This window comes from Oncorhynchus kisutch, linkage group LG10 (assembly GCF_002021735.2).
Source record: "Oncorhynchus kisutch isolate 150728-3 linkage group LG10, Okis_V2, whole genome shotgun sequence".
Taxonomy (NCBI): Eukaryota; Metazoa; Chordata; class Actinopteri; order Salmoniformes; family Salmonidae; genus Oncorhynchus; species Oncorhynchus kisutch.
In genome coordinates this window covers 9,356,305-9,373,066 of record NC_034183.2, presented here as the reverse complement: position 1 = coordinate 9,373,066, position 16,762 = coordinate 9,356,305, and the positions used below count along the sequence as shown (strand labels likewise).

General features: G+C 40.7%; 1 protein-coding gene across 6 annotated transcripts in view; it reads left to right on the top strand.

The window, feature by feature from the left end:
• The first annotated feature begins 5,548 nt into the window (after nt 1–5,548).
• Nucleotides 5,549–16,762, top strand: part of LOC109897702 (inositol hexakisphosphate and diphosphoinositol-pentakisphosphate kinase 2-like) — a 68,652-nt gene continuing 57,438 nt past the window's right edge. For all 6 annotated transcript variants that reach the window (XM_020492226.2, XM_031833024.1, XM_031833026.1 and 3 more), the window contains exon 1: nt 5,549–5,617. The gene's annotated coding sequence lies outside the window, so the exon portion shown is untranslated. The remainder of the gene's footprint in view (nt 5,618–16,762) is intronic.

Genomic DNA, 16,762 nt, shown 5'->3' with positions numbered 1-16,762 from the left:
AAGTCTCCAACTGGACAGTTTACATTTTTTTTTTTACCATTGACTATGTGGCTAATTTAGTCAGGACAAACAATGACATACACAGAGTTTATCCAACTGTTTTTTTCCTCCGTCACAAGATGTATCGAAGCTCATATACCCCTCTCTGATGGCTTTTAATGTTCTAAACGGCTCACTCTGCACCTGAGCTAAATGACATGCCACTGCGTTCTTTACACAAACCTCTTCACCCCAGATTTCTTCTCGTTCTCTTCCCTTGTAAACTATTTACTAGGAACAAGGCCCTAGTTTCTTCCCGGGTAAAAAACCAAGATGGCCACCACTGACCCAAGAGTACTGGCACCAGAGGCGGCCGGTCGACCAATTAGGCTCTGGGGAGAAGAAAAAGGGCGCCTAAGAGGTTATTACAACCTCCACTGCCTTCGCCTTTACTACATAATCATATCCAAATGTACACTGTAGAGCCCGAGTGGTGTCTGAGAGGTGGAGGGGGGATTTGAGAGGGGTGAGTGTTGGTTTTTAGGAAACACTGACTCCTTATGCCACAGTACAGACTGGCCTCTCATGTCCTGTTTCGGGATGGGACCCACACCGGCTTCTTCTTGACAGAGAGCCCACAGGACCGATACAGACCCGTCTGCAGACACGCCAGGGCCGTCTCTGTCTACGCCTGAGTGTCAGTGTGAAAACGGATCATCCTCATTTACATATCTACTGTATGTCTGTGGAAATGTATACGGTCTGTTACTAATGTCACATCTCCGATGGCCATGTTTGAATTTTACTATATTTAGCTCATTCAACTTGTATTCAGCTTGAATTCTTAACGAATTATACTTGATCCAACACTACTTTATACTTGATCCAACACTACTTTATACTTCATCCAACACTACTTTATACTTGATCCAACACTACTTTATACTTGATTAAACACTACTTTATACTTCATACAGTATGTGTTTCCTACATTTCTCAACAGCAATGTGTATCTTTGGGCCAAAAAAAACCAAAATCATCCAGAAAACATAGAATGCAAGCCTCGAACTCAATCCCGTCTTTAGGTCGAATGTAATCTGACTCCCAAATTCTGTATTGCATTGGCCTCAGCTCTCAGCTCCTCACACCTGAGAGAGCTGGACATGCGCTACAAGGCAGTTCAGGAGTTACGCCACTGTCTGCTGCACTGAGAGATCCGCACTGTAGACTGGTGAAACTCCAGTATGTAGATATTTGTGTCAACAGTATTCATGTGACATGAATTTTAAGGGTAGTTATCATTATTGAAATTGTGCCAAACAAACCTTTAACTGATTTTGTTTAGACCTAGACATTGATAGTATAACGCCCATAATGGTAAGAACAGTGTCACGCCCTGACCTTAGAGAACCTTTTTATGTCTCTATTTTGGTTTGGTCAGGGTGTGATTTGGATGGGCTTTCTATGTTCTTTATTTCTTTGGCCTAGTGTGGTTCCCAATCAGAGGCAGCTGTCTATCGTTGTCTCCGATTGAGGATCATACTTAGGCAGCCCTTTTCCCTCCTCCTGGGTGGGATCTTGTCTTTGTTTGTGCGCAACGAAGCTGTTCGGTCGTTGTAGTCGTCATTGTTTTGTCTTTTCTAAAGTTTCACTTTGTTAATAAATTATGTAGAACTCAAAGTACTCTGTGTCTTGGTCTCATCCTTCATCCGACGACACCCGTGACAAACAGTAATGTGGTAACTGTTTGTTGACCTCTTTTCTTTGCCTTTTAATGTCGCAGACCTCTTTAAGGTTGGCTACTATTGAGTTGTCACTAATAGGACAGCAGGGTGGGACATCGGCGCGTGTCTTTGTGTATGTGATACTGAATGACGATTCATTTTTTTTCTACTTTTCTCTACAGTGTGGCCCATGATGGAGAGTTCCGGTTCTACTTTTCTCTACAGTGTGGCCCATGATGGAGAGTTCCGGTTCTACTTTTCTCTACAGAGTGGCCCATGATGGAGAGTTCCGGTTCTACTTTTCTCTACAGTGTGGCCCATGATGGAGAGTTCCGGTTCTACTTTTCTCTACAGTGTGGCCCATGATGGAGAGTTTCGGTTCCAGAAGTCTAAGTTTTGATGACCACAGTGAAAAATAACGATGACAACTCACAGTAGTATATCCAATGAAATATGAGGAGGGTGTAGGCTCGGAAGACAGATTTGTGTCCACAAAAAACTTTGAATCCAAAGCATCCGAGGGGATTCTAGGTATCCTAGATACCGTCTCCTGCCATTGTGACCTTGAGTAAGGTACTTAACCCTAAACGTACAGTAATACTACTAGGTACAGTTCCCTTCTCAGCACCTACGGCACTTGTGTTGTGCCTCTTAAGTGGTCTGGTTTCTGGAATCTTTTAGAATCTGTCAGAGGTTTTCTGAAAAGCGTTATTTGAGATTATTAAGTGACATTCTCTTATTTGTCTTGGTCCTCCCCATCAGATGCCTGTGAGCTCCCACTGGACCTAAAAACAGCACACAGACTCCTCTCTCTAACAGACATGATCAAAAAGGTGACGTGGGAGAAATGAACAGTCGTATCCTGATCACCCAGAGAGATTTGAGAAATGATCACAAGTGCCTCCTGAGCAATGGTTCTGACTGAGCAATGTTACTGGGAGGTTGAGTCATATTTATTTTTTATTTATTTAACCTTTATTTAACGAGGCAAGTCAGTTAAGAACACATTTTTATTTACAATGACGACTTACCAAATGGCCTCCTGCGGGGACAGTGGCTGGGATTTAAGAAAATGTGTATATATAGGACAAAACACACATCACGACAAGAGAGACAACACTATATAAAGAGAGACCTAAGACAACAACACAGCATGACAGCAACACATGACAACATAACATGGTAGCAACACAACATGGCAGCAGCACAACATGGTAGCAGCATGTCATGATGTCATAGTGTGCTGATGTCATAGTGCTAGGTCACAATGACATATCTTGGAGTCTGAGGTGTTATAATGACATATATACTGCCTGGCACAATGATAAGGGCACTTTATTAAGTAACGCCTTCTCCAATAGAGTAAGAGTGTATCTGGACTGGCAAACCGGCATGCTGTCCTTCTATCCCATCTCCCAAGACACATTAACCCTCCTGCACTTATTTGAGACCATATTAACTGAGCTCTCGATCCAGGTTTTTATGTAGGGCCTTTCTCCTCAATGTCCCCGTGTCAGCTAGAATAGCCTCGTGTCCTGGTTTGGTTTGGTTTATTCGGATCCCCATTAGCTTTTGACAAAGCAGTAGCTATTCTTCCTGGGACACAAATTTTAAATACAACGATATACAAACAATGTATTTTGTAAAAAAAAGGGAGGCCCCACTCCTGTTCCTACGTGATATGATGGAACATGTTTCCCTGAAAATACAACACACAAATTAAATACAATTAAGTAATGTAATGTATTTGTCACATGCTTCGTAAACAACAGGTGTAGACTAACAGTGAAACATTTGAGGCTGCTGGGGGAGGACGGCTCATAATAATGGCCGGAATGGAGTGATGTGTTTGATACCATTCCATTGACTCCATTCCAGCCATTATTATGAGCCTTCACTGGTGTTGAGCTTTATTTGCATATATCCCAGTGTCCCTTTCGAGTGAATTTTAGAGTTACCAGTATCCCCCATGACTGTGTTTGCTAGTGACAGAGACATGGTTGTTGCATTCATTCATTTTCAGTTCAGTGGCCATCACCAAGTGAGACCCTAAGTGATGTTATCATTAAAATGAAATGATTGAAGACAACAAATACACATTTCATTAGGCCTTATTTTGAGGGCATAGTTTTACCCTAATAAAGTGGACTGAAACTCATGGTTTACAGGCCACATCAGGCCTGCAAGTCACATTATGCTGGCTTGCAAAGTATTGTGTAATTTCTATTGGAATCCACCCAGAGCGGGGATAACAAACATTTGGAATTTTAATTCACCTGCAATCTGCATTCAGAAAGACAGCCAAGGTTAGGAAGACTAAAATATGAGACTAACCAAAGCAGGGGTATTCAACTCTTACCCCACGAGGTCCGGAGACTGCTGGTTTTCTGTTTTTCCTGATAGGTACAGTACTTGTGTTCCAGGTCTAAATAAGTCCCTGATTAGAAGGGAACAATGAAAAAATGCAGTGGAACTGGCTTCAAGATCCAGAGTTGAGTTTGAGGGACGTAAAGCATCTAAAATGGAACAACCATTTCAATAACGGGTCAAATAAGTCAAAATAATCGATTGGATTAGTTTAGAAAAATGTATGTTATTTATATTTGAGTAGCATAACACTAATTCATCGATCAATCAATGCAAAAACATAAAATAAAATGAAATCAACCTGCAATACAGCATGCTGGGAAATATGATAATGTTGGCCATGGTTTTGGTTAAACTCTGCTTATAAATGCTGTGTTCTGGTGCTAGTCGGAACAGGAAACGCAGACATTTCCGACATGCTAATTTGTTGTTTCCTCGGTCTGACTAGCACGTGAATGCGGCATTACACCAACACTGGGGGTCTTTTATGCCACTGAATTTTAATTGAACTTTTTTTCTTCTACTAGAACTGACTTTGCCGATAGCTAAGACATTGAGGAAAAATTTACTTACTATGACTGAGATCTGTGGTTGTTCCACCTAGCTATCTTAAGATGAATGCACTAACTGTAAGACGCCCTGGATAAGAGCGTCTGAAAACGTCAAATGTAAAACTCTTCACAATGTTAATTTAACTCCTGAATCAACACTAGAAATGTAACATTGAAAAATCAACACTGGTTACACACTGGCCAATTTGCTGTGTTCTATGAAAGGGATACATTTCAATAACCTTTCAGAATTCTAAAGAACCCTAGATGCCATGTCAAGAACCCCCCCCCCCCCCACACACCTAACTCAACGTTTTTTTAAATCGGGCAACATTTCTCCAAGGAACCTTAAAATGTTAGGTAGAACCATTTAATAACGTTCATTTTTTCCCCGTGTAGGTAGAATGTTTATTTGTCAGGTTGACACAACAATACTGTTTCTCAGTGAACTCTTTTACACCTTGAGTGTCATTTTATGTTGAGACATTTGATTTAGCTTTTAAACCGATGAGAGAACATTATGGCTTTTCAATCAATTGAGTCCTACCTCTAACCTGTGCTCTGTACCAATCCTTCAGCCTAAGATGTTTTTCTTGACATTGAATTGTATTTTTATTTACAAAGGCAACATTGTAAATCAAATGCTTGACAAAGACACCCTCCCCAGGATTTCATATCCCTAGCCTGTCAGATGTATAATAGGTAGCAGAATTCTCCTTCTAAATGAAATAACCTTACCAAGAACGTAATCATTTAAAACATTGTAAATCATTTGTTTCTATGTACTTTAAGATGGCACTGTGAGCTCATTATCAGAAACACAAAATTGATTTCCAGTCAAGGTCATGTTCCGGCACACTCCAGACGGTAGATGGCAGTGACAAAGGCCTTTGTTTTAAAGAACCAAATCCTACTTCAAAGGAAAGGCGAAGCCCGCGTGCACGACACAACAACTACCGAGGGGGAAGGAAGTTGACAGCGGGTTAATATTTAGTGGTAAGTAACTTTAATTGAGCACCGCAACACTCATTTACCAATCTTTATCGTCACTGCAGTGTGTTGGCTGTAATGTAAAGTTGACTAGCGAAGTGGGCTACGTTGTAACTATTTATTTGCACGCAAAAACATTTGGCATGGAGGCAAGGTTGTTACAGTGTGCACACTTTCTTGACAGGAATACACACGAACCATTCGTGACAGACCGGTTCCAAAGCTTGTTCCCAAAAGAAAAATATAGCTGACTAAACTCTGATGAACTCCAAAGGAGTGGAGCAGAGACCTGGGCACAATTCTCATTATGGGAATCGTTAATGAACCAAATGGAACAAAACGAAGTTTATATTGGACAGATTATGTTAGGTCCCTCCCCGTTGCGTTCCGTTTGCTTCTGTTTAATAAACGTTTTTGCAACAATTGCCTCAGGGGTGTATTCATTGCGGAAAACGTTTACCGTTTAAGAACCAAACAGAAGTAAACGGGGAAGGAAACTTCCTGAATTTGTCCAATATAAACTATTGTTTGGAGTAAACTGTTTGCAACATAATTTCATAATGATTACACCCCAGGTTTGTTGGAATTAATCATTTAAATTTGTTTGAAGTATTGACTTTGGGTGAATCGATGTAGTTGGAGTTGAATTCCACAAAGCCTGGTCTTTGCTCCACTCCATTGGTGAAGTGGAGCTGGAACTGAGCATGGCCTATTTTGACTGGAGGTCGGATAGAAATTCTCAAAGGCTGAAGCATTGGTCTTCTTGCCTGCTCCAGTAGCGCTAACTCTCACGCATACCCGCCCATCATTTATTTAAACAGGAAGTCACATTGAGATTAAAATCCCTTTTACAAGAGAGCCCTGTACACATAACAATAAAAACAGAATATTAAAACAACATACACATGTGTATAAAACAATCAAATTCAGCACAATAAGACAATTACAATGTTTTAAAAAATACATTTAATTAAATCAATCACATTCAGCTACAAATAAGTCCTCAATCAATCATTTAAACTGCCTGAGTGACACCACCAAATCTAACTGCAGTGAACTCTGCAGATTGTTACACAAATCTGGGGCATAAAAAAAACAAAATGCAGATTTTCCCAAATTTGTGGCGACTGAAGGGATCTCTAGTGTTATCCATTCCTGTGGAACAGGTTTGGTAACTTGTGATCTTAATTAATGATGTTCCATATGGAGGGAGTTTCTCTCAGATTGCTTTTGTATATAACTAATGCAGCTCTCTTCTTACAGAGGTCCATCCCATGCATTTGTGTGCTGCTATTGCTTTAGCTACTGACATGGCATTTGCTAAATATTTGAATACAGAAACTGATATAACACACAGGTGCTAAATCACTACGTGCACATGGTAAAGTGCACATGGTAAAGTGCACATGGTAAAGTGCACATGGTAAAGTGCACATGGTAAAGAAAGGAATGAGGTGGGTAGCTAATAAGTTTGTAGTAAAGTATTTATTTAAAAAAGTTTAGTTAAACTTAAGTTTAGTTTGTTTTTGTTAGTGTACATACAACTAAATGTTTAAATACTGAGAGCTTTATGTCCATACATTTTTTTGTTTTTTTTGCCTTTACCTCCCTTATCTCACCTCATTTGCTCACATCGTATATAGACTTATTTTCTACTGTATTATTGACTGTATGTTTGTTTTACTCCATGTGTAACTCTGTTGTATGTTTCGAACTGCTTTGCTTTATCTTGGCCAGGTCGCAATTGTAAATGAGAACTTGTTCTCAACTAGCCTACCTGGTTTAATAAAGGTTGAAATAAAATTTACAAAAATACAAGCCTATTGTGTCGCACTTGCAAATGCTTCAGTGTATTTCTTTGTTGGCTATAGCCTTGAAATAATGGAAGTAATATAGCCTAAATAATAGATTTGGTTCCTTCTTAGGTTTCCTGTCTGGCTCCTGACCTATTTAGTGTTTATATGCTGTTTAATATGACATGTAGCCTATTTGAAATGATGAGCTCTTCTTACAGTCACCAATTCGTTTATTCAAAAAATACTTTTTAAATTAAAATTCATTTTGGTTTCAATACTTAACCAAATGGTAGTTCCAGGTATTCAGAAAAATAGATGCGTATTGGTTAAATTGATAAATGAAAGAAGTGAATTTGGAGCGCCAGTTTTTTGTTGTTGGGATTTTTAGCAGAGCAGGTGGAAAGGATGTGGAGCACAGAAGCTGTGGGAAGGCACTCCTCCAGGAGCTATGAGGGGGATTTCTGACCTCTCAACTCCACTCACATACTCTTGAGTGGAGTTCATCAGAAACTTCCTTCACAGTGGAGTTTAGTCAGCTACCTCTTAAGCTAAAGTGATGTTTGCTAATGTCAGCAATCAGTCAGTGGGGACCTTTAAAAAAAAAAAAAAAAACTTTTAAACTTCCGTTTCATTGTTTGACAATTGCCTTGTTTTCCCCTTGTTGCTAGGTCATCCACTCTCAGGTTGGTTGTAAATACAGTAAGCATTTTGTTGTGCGTGCCTCGCTGTACAGTAAGCATTTTGTCGCGCGTTCCTCGCTGTACAGTAAGCATTTTGTCGCGCGTTCCTCGCTGTACAGTAAGCATTTTGATTTGTCTGTGCTGTAGATGGCATCTGGGTCAAGGAGTGTTGGGGTATGGAGACTAGAGGGCTTAAGCTATTTCTGTAATGTGTGGCCGGCGGTGGGGAATGAGGTATTGTCATTCCTCGTCTGTACGTTCAGTCCACTCCAGACTATTGAACACAATGATGAACAGATTTGTTTAAGATTTAAGCATTGGAGGCTACTCCGATTTAAAAGAAATAATAATAATAATCACCTGTGCACAGTCTCGGTTCTGTCTCAGTGTTCTGATAATACCTGTTAGGCTGTGTGAAGTCTGTGTTCTGGTAATACCTGTTAGGCTGTGTGAAGTCTGTGTTCTGGTAATACCTGTTAGGCTGTGTGAAGTCTGTGTTCTGGTAATACCTGTTAGGCTGTGTGAAGTCTGTGTTCTGGTATTACCTGTTAGGCTGTGTGAAGTCTGTGTTCTGGTAATACCTGTTAGGCTGTGTGAAGTCTCTGTGTTCTGGTAATACCTGTTAGGCTGTGTGAAGTCTGTGTTCTGGTAATACCTGTTAGGCTGTGTGAAGTCTGTGTTCTGATAATACCTGTTAGGCTGTGTGAAGTCTGTGTTCTGGTAATACCTGTTAGTCTAGATGACTAACTAGTCATGATGGCCTACTTTGTTTTCCTAGTGAACGCTTGTATGCTGCTGTCAATCAGCACAAGTAAATGGCTAGTGGAAGACAATACTCTGACTGTGCCGGTCTTTACAGTCTCCTTCAATCCCTTTGAAATGAAACACCCTTTAATGGACAGCATATGGCTCCTGTATTTGCACAGACAGTTGTCTGTGTCATTGGCAGTGGCAACCCGCCCCTAAAAAATGGTTGTATTATGGATTGTTTTCAATGCTCATAAAAGTGAGGTAAATGTGTACATATGGTGGTGAAAAAAATGTACGTGAACGTAAATTGGTCCTAAAATTTGATCTGATCTTCATCTAGGTCACAACAATAGACAACCAGTCTGCTTAATAACACACAAACAATTATACGCCTTTTTTTCTCTGCAAATAGTGTTGTGTGTTCCTTCCAAACAACTCAACTTTAGTTTAATTTGTTCACAGAATATTTTGCCAGGAGTGCTGTTGAACATCCAGGTGCACTTTTACAAACAGTCGTGAAGCAATGTTTTTTTGGGGGCAGCAGTGGCTTCTTCCGTGGTTTCCTCCCATGAACACCATTCTTGTTTAGTGTTTTACGTATCGTAGACTCAACAGATGTTAGCATTAGAGGTCGACCGTTTAATCGGAATGGCCAATTTAATTAGGGCCGATTTTTCAAGTTTTCATAACAATCTGAAATCGGTATTTTTGGACGCTGATTATTATTTTAGTTTTTTTGAAATTACATGTATTTTTATGATTTAAAAAAAACAAAAAATGTATTTTTTACCTTTTAATTTAACGAGGCAAGTCAGTTAAGAACACATTCTTATTTTCAATGATGGCCAAGGAACAGTGGGTTAACTGCCTTGTTCAGGGGCAGAACGACAGATTTTTTTTTACCTTGTCAGCTCAGGGATTCAATCTTGCAACCTTATGGTTAACTAGTCCAACGCTCTAACCACCTGCCTCACGAGGAGCCTGCCTGTTACGCGAATGCAGTAAGAAGCCAGGGTAAGTTGCTTTCTAGCATTAAACTGTTCTTATAAAAAACAATCAATCAATCATAATCACTAGTTATAACTACACATGGTTGATGATATTACTAGATTATCTAGCGTGTTCTGCGTTGCATATAATCGATGCTGGTGCGCATTCGCTAAAAAGGACTGTCATTGCTCCAACAAGTGCCTAACAATAAACATCAATGCCTTTCTTAAAATCAATACACAGAATTATATATTATTAAAACTGCATATTTAGCTAAAAGAAATCCAGGTTAGCAGGCAATATTAACCAGGTGAAATCGTGTCACTTCTCTTGCGTTCATTGCACGCAGAGTCAGGGTATATGCAACAGTTTGGGCCGCCTGGCTCATTTCGAACTAATTTGCCAGCATTTTACGTAATTATGACAACATTGAAGGTTGTGCAATGTAACAGCAATATTTAGACTCATGGATGCCACCCGTTCGATAAAATACAGAACGGTTCCGTATTTCACTGAAAGAATAAATGTTTTGTCTACGAGATGATAGTTTCCGAATTCGACCATATTAATGACCTAAGGCTCGTATTTCTGTGTTATTATGTTATAATTAAGTCTGATTTGATAGAGCAGTCTGACTGAGCGATGGTAGACAGCAGCAGGCTCGTAAGCATTCATTCAAACAGTACTTTCGTGCATTTTGCCAGCAGCTCTTCGCAATGCTTCAAGCATTGCGCTGTTTATGACTTCAAGCCTATCAACTCCCGAGATTAGGCTTGTGTAACCGATGTGGAATGGCTAGCTAGTTAGCAGGGTGCGCGCTAATAGAGTTTCAAACGTCACTCGCTCTGAGACTTGGAGTAGTTGTTCCCCTTGCTCTGCATGGGTAACGCTGCTTCGAGGGTGGCTGTTGTCGTTGTGTTCCTGGTTCGAGCCCAGGTAGTGGCGAGGAGAGGGATGGAAGCTATACTGTTACACTGGCAATACTAAGTGCCTATAAGAACATCCTAATAGTCAAAGGTGAATGAAATACAAATTGTATAGAGAAAGGGTCCTATAATTCCTATAATAACTACAACCTAAAACTTCTTACCTGGGAATATTGAAGAGTCATGTTAAAAGGAACCACCAGCTTTCATATGTTCTGAGCAAGGAACTTAAATGTTAGCTTTCTTACATGGCACATATTGCACTTTTACTTTCTTCTCCAACACTTTGTTTTTGCATTATTTAAACCAAATTGAACATGTTTCATTATTTATTTGAGGCTAAATTGATTTTATTGATGTATTATATTAAGTTAAAATAAGTGTTAATTCAGTATTGTTGTAATTGTCATTATTACAAATAAAAAAATTGTCCGATTTAATCGGTATCAGCTTTTTTTGGTCCTCCAATAATCGTTATCGGTATCGGCGTTGAAAAAGCATAATCGGTCGACCTCTACCATGTTCCAGAGATTTCAGTAAGTCTTTAGCTGACACTCTAGGATTCTTCTTAACCTCAATGAGCATTATGCACTGTGCTCTTGCAGTCATCTTTGCAGGATGGCCACTCCTAGGGAGAGTAGCAACAGTGCTAAACTTTTTGTCAATTTGTCTTACTGTGGACTGAAGAACGTAGAGGCTTTTAGAGATTCTTTTGGAATCGTTTCCAGCTTTATGCAAGTCAACAATTCTTAATCTTAGGTCTTCTGAGATCTCTTTTGTTCGAGGCAATGCTCACATCAGGCAATGCTTCTTGTGAATAGCCAACTCACATTTTGAGTTTTTTTATAGGGCAGGGCAGCTCTAACCAACATCTCCAATCTCGTCTCATTGATTGGACTCCAGGTTAGCTGACTCCTGACTCCAATTAGCTTTTGGAGAAGTACTTTTCCCAACCTACACTGTGAATGTTTTTAATGATATATTCAATATAGACAAGAAAAATACAATAATTTGTGTGTTATTAGTTTCAGCACACTGTCTATTGTTGTGACCTAGATGAAGATCAGATCATATTTATGCAGAAATCCAGGTATTTCCAAAAGGGTTCACATACTTTTTCTTGCCACTGTATGAAGTTATCTCAGATTGCAAGTTAACTGGCTAGTTGTGACATGTTAGCTAGCTATCCCCAGTCAGATTGCATCTGCATGCTTGTTGCGTTCTCCCTGGTGCGTGCGTTCGTTCGTGAGCTGACTGTTCATACTAAATAGTATAATCTAATCCGTGTCAGCGTGAAGCTGCGTTTATTCGGTTTTTGACATGCAGAAGTAAAATGGGTGTGTTTATGCTGCTGTTCAAATGCACAGATCACTTTATATGTCTTCACAAAAACTCCCGGTAGTTTGAAAGCTTGGCATCATATTTTATTCATGCATCTTTGTTGATGACTCCAACCACCTCACTCCCCTAGTATTCAACCAATCAGTGGCTGTCATTGGGCCTGTTATCAGTGAGGTCGGATAGTGAGTGCCTTTTCTGAGAGCTCAGTTGATGATCCCACCCTAATCATAAACATTGGTGGAAGCAAGGCCTTTCTACAGGGACACTGTCACAAAGGTTACTGTCTCAAAGGTTAAAAGCCTTTATTGGGTTGGTCACACTTTGGGTGGTGGAGGTGACCCACTGCCAGACAGACTGGGTCGGTCGATGCCAGAGGGAGATGGGGACGTGTTCTATCAGCCATCTTGGATTGAATTAATCATAGTTGTCGGAGGAGGACGTCGTAGGCATCGGCAGAAGTAGTGCCTTTTAATGAAGGGTGAATCTTACAAAAATTTAGATGGTGAGGTAAAGGGATGAATGAAGCACAGCAAGGATTGGAGACTAGAAACAAAGATGGAGCATTGTGCGCGCAGGCATTAGGACAGACACGCAGGCATTAGGACAGGCAGGCAGGCAAACACGCAGGCATTAGGACAGACAGGCACGCAGGCATTAGGACAGACAGGCACACAGGCATTAGGACAGACAGGCACACAGGCATTAGGACAGACAGGCACACAGGCATTAGGACAGACAGGCATTAGGACAGACAGGCACACAGGCATTAGGACAGACAGGCACACAGGCATTAGGACAGGCTGGCAGGTAAACACGCAGGCATTAGGACAGGCTGACGCGCAGGCATTAGGACAGGCTGACGCGCAGGCATTAGGACAGGCTGACGCGCAGGCTTTAGGACAGGCTGACGCGCAGGCTTTAGGACAGGCTGACGCGCAGGCTTTAGGACAGGCTGACGCGCAGGCTTTAGGACAGGCTTTAGGACAGGCTTTAGGACAGGCTTTAGGACAGGCTATAGGACAGGCTGACGGGCGGACGGGCAGGCAGGCAGGCTATAGGACAGGCTTTAGGACAGGCAGGCTATAGGACAATCTGACATGCAGGCTATATGACAGGCTATAGGACAGGCTGACACGCAGGCTATAGGACAGGCTGACGCGCTGGCTTTAGGACAGGCTATAGGACAGGCTATAGGACAGGCTGACGGGCGGACCTAATACTTTAAAGGGGCAATCTGCAGTTGCTACATCTTTTTTTTATTTTATTATTATTATTATTTTACTTTTTAAATGAATGATTGAAGGGTATAGCGTAAAAAGGCGGCAGGGTAGTCTAGTGGTTAGAGCGTTGGACTAGTAACCGGAAGGTTGCAAGTTCAAATCCCCGAGCTGACAATGTACAAATCTGTCGTTCTGCCCCTGAACAGTCAGTTAACCCACTGTTCCTAGGCTGTCATTGAAAATAAGAATTTGTTCTTAACTGACTTGCCTAGTTAAATGAAGGTAAAATAAATAACTAATAGAATATAACAGTAATATCTACCAGATTTGAAAGTCAACTATCAACACTAGTTGTTCAACCATCATCACTAGTTGTTCAACCATCAACACTAGTTGTTCAACCATCATCACTAGTTGTTCAACCATCAACACTAGTTGTTCAACCATCAACACTAGTTGTTCAACCATCATCACTAGTTGTTCAACCATCATCACTAGTTGTTCAACCATCATCACTAGGTGTTCAACCATCATCACTAGGTGTTCAACCATCATCACTAGGTGTTCAACCATCATCACTAGGTGTTCAACCATCATCACTAGGTGTTCAACCATCATACATTATCCATCAATTAATGAAGGAAACTGAAGAGGCCGGCCTTCCAGTACCACTATTCTCCTCAACCCACCAGTTCTATCTCCCCCAGTCACTCAAGGCCTGATAGCCTTACTGCTGTATTTCTTTTGAGCGTGGTGGTGTTGAGTGTCTTCACACTGTCGTTGTAGCTATGTATTTATGAGTTTATCTCCCGTCCTCGGGTGTCCGAGATGGGCTTCCACTTGGTTGAGTGCGGCCTGTCCGTGTCAACGCCATAGAGGAGAGTGATGAGTTATGTTTGGGTAGCGGTACTAGTGTAGGCCTCTGCACCTGATAATTTCTCTACCCTGTCCACCCCTGGCCCTCTTTCAACCCCCCCTGAAAGGAGGGCAGGCTATTCTGGGGACCGGGGTTACCCACGGTCACATGTTATGTGTGACAAAGTTGAGATATGTGTGGGCAGGATCTGTCTAAAAGTAGCATGTGGTTTTTAGCTAGCGTGCTAGCATTCTATAGCATTCTATAGCATATCATGAAAGGAGTTGGTTTTGTTTCAAATCAGATCAAATTTTAATTTGTCACATGCTTATTAACAAAAGGTATAGACTAACAGAGAAATGCTTACTTACTGGGCCCTTCCCAACATTACAGAGAGGAAGAAAAAAAAGAAAAGTTAAGTAATATAAAGTAACACAAGGAATAAATACACAAATGTTTTGTATACTGAGTGTATTTAGAAGACGTATGGCTTGGGGGTAGAAGCTGTTTAGGATCCTGTTGGTATCACTTATGAGATGGAGGTCAGGAGGTCAGAGACCTGGCAGTGTTGTGCCAGGACAACAACCTCTCCCTCAACGTCAGCAACACAAAGGAGCTGATCGTGGAAACGAAGGGCCGAACACACCCTCATCCACGTTGACAGAACAGTCTATGACTTGGGTGGCTGGAGTCTTTGACCGTTTTAGGGCCTTGGAGGTTGCGAGATAAATATGCCAATGAGCAGAAACGAAAATAAACTAATTGTAAAAAAAACAGGCAATCCAGCGCATACATTTATGCATGTTTAAGTAGATGCTACTGAATGTCATTTTTTGGTAAGTTTGGATATTTTACAAGCGAATGAACAAAGTTTTGACGCATGCTTGTCTGCTCTGAAGCAGCATGTGTACACTGCGTCTGTCTGGAGGGAGAAGGGGTGGGAGGAGATGACTGGGAAGAGCAGACTGGCCGAGAATGGAGAGGAGAAAAAAGGCATGAAAATCAAATCAAGATGGTGGCAGCTGTACATAACTCCTCCAAAGGGCTTTGACTTCTTAAACATGTCAGAAAGCTCACACAATATGTGACTCGTTTCATGAAACTATGTGTATCTCGCATGGCACTACTTCACAGGAGAGCCATTTGAATAAAAAAATTGCAAAATAAAAATATTTTGGCAGAAATGTGTTCTGGAACATATGAACTTTCATGTGCCTTAATAACAAACGTGTATGCCATCTGAAAATGCAAATACAATTGTTAAATTAGGAGCCTAGTTGGTTAAGCCACAGAAAAAGTCAGTAACCTTCCCACTAGTCATGATTGGCTGAGATAATGAGTGGGCTGGACATGCCGAGAGATGAGTTTGCATTGGTCTGCCATGTAGCACGCTTCTGTCTATATCATGAGCTGGTCAGTATGTGTAGATAATCCTTTCTAACAGGGCTATTTTGTCAGATACCGCGTTGTAGAACTGCATAAGTGTTGCTCTCCACTTTCTGGAACATTCTGGTTTTTCATTGCAAATATGCAGACTGAGTCGAAAAGAGAACACACAGAAGGCTGTTGTATAACCTGTCTCCGAGAGAAACACTCTGAATTTATGAACAGACAATCTGACAATGCTTTGCGTTTACAAATGCCAAGAGCACACTCTGTCACTCCAGATTAAATTTACCAACACACCCATAGTATATAACAGCCTTTAGTCTTGAAATCTTTGGTTGTTTAGTACATGGCCTCGTGTGAATCCTTAAATGGATGGGTGTGGCTAAGCTTAAGAGGTTGTGAACAATGCTGAATGGGTGTAGACAAAGAGCTCTCAAGTAGGTACCAAAACATTCCAGGGCCATTTTCTCAAAAGTGAGATTACAAGTTTATCAACATTAAAAGTAGAATTACTTTCTTATTGTTCCTCAACTCTAGTGTGTGATATACCATTTTCTAGCTCTGAGTCTCTACTTTTATCCGATGTAAAAAAAAAAAAATAAAAAAAAAACACAATTTCAAATTTGGCTACATAAGACGGACTCGTGCCTGTCGGTCCCATATGATGGCCCGTCAATTTATTAATTCAGTAAATTACTTCGATAACCAGCAAGTTAAACTTAGGGGTCGCATTAACAGTGCTTAAGAAATCTCTTGCTGTGTTTTGTAAGCTGAGATCTATAATGCTTATTGTAATTTCTGTTCACCATCAGCGATTCGGATAATGACTGTAACTCCTTATTTAGAATTTCAGTGAGCTTACTGGCTTTGGGTGCTGACATGTAGAGTGTACATAATCATTCTAGCTTTGTGTAAGACCAGTGGCAAATAATTTGTAAAATAGAGAAAAGTAATGGCCCAAGGGAACTGCCCTGAGGGACACCACACTGTGCATATGTGACATGCTCAATCATAATCAGTCGGAAGTTGCAATGGCTAATTTGCATATCAATTATGTGTTTGTCCATTTAGATACTATGTGATTTCGGCTAGAAAATATAGATGGACTAACTTTAATAAACGACTGTATATCACAGGACAAAAAAAGAAGGACCGTTTTAGTTATGCTCTTCACGGCATGTGGCCATAGCAACTCCAAACAGT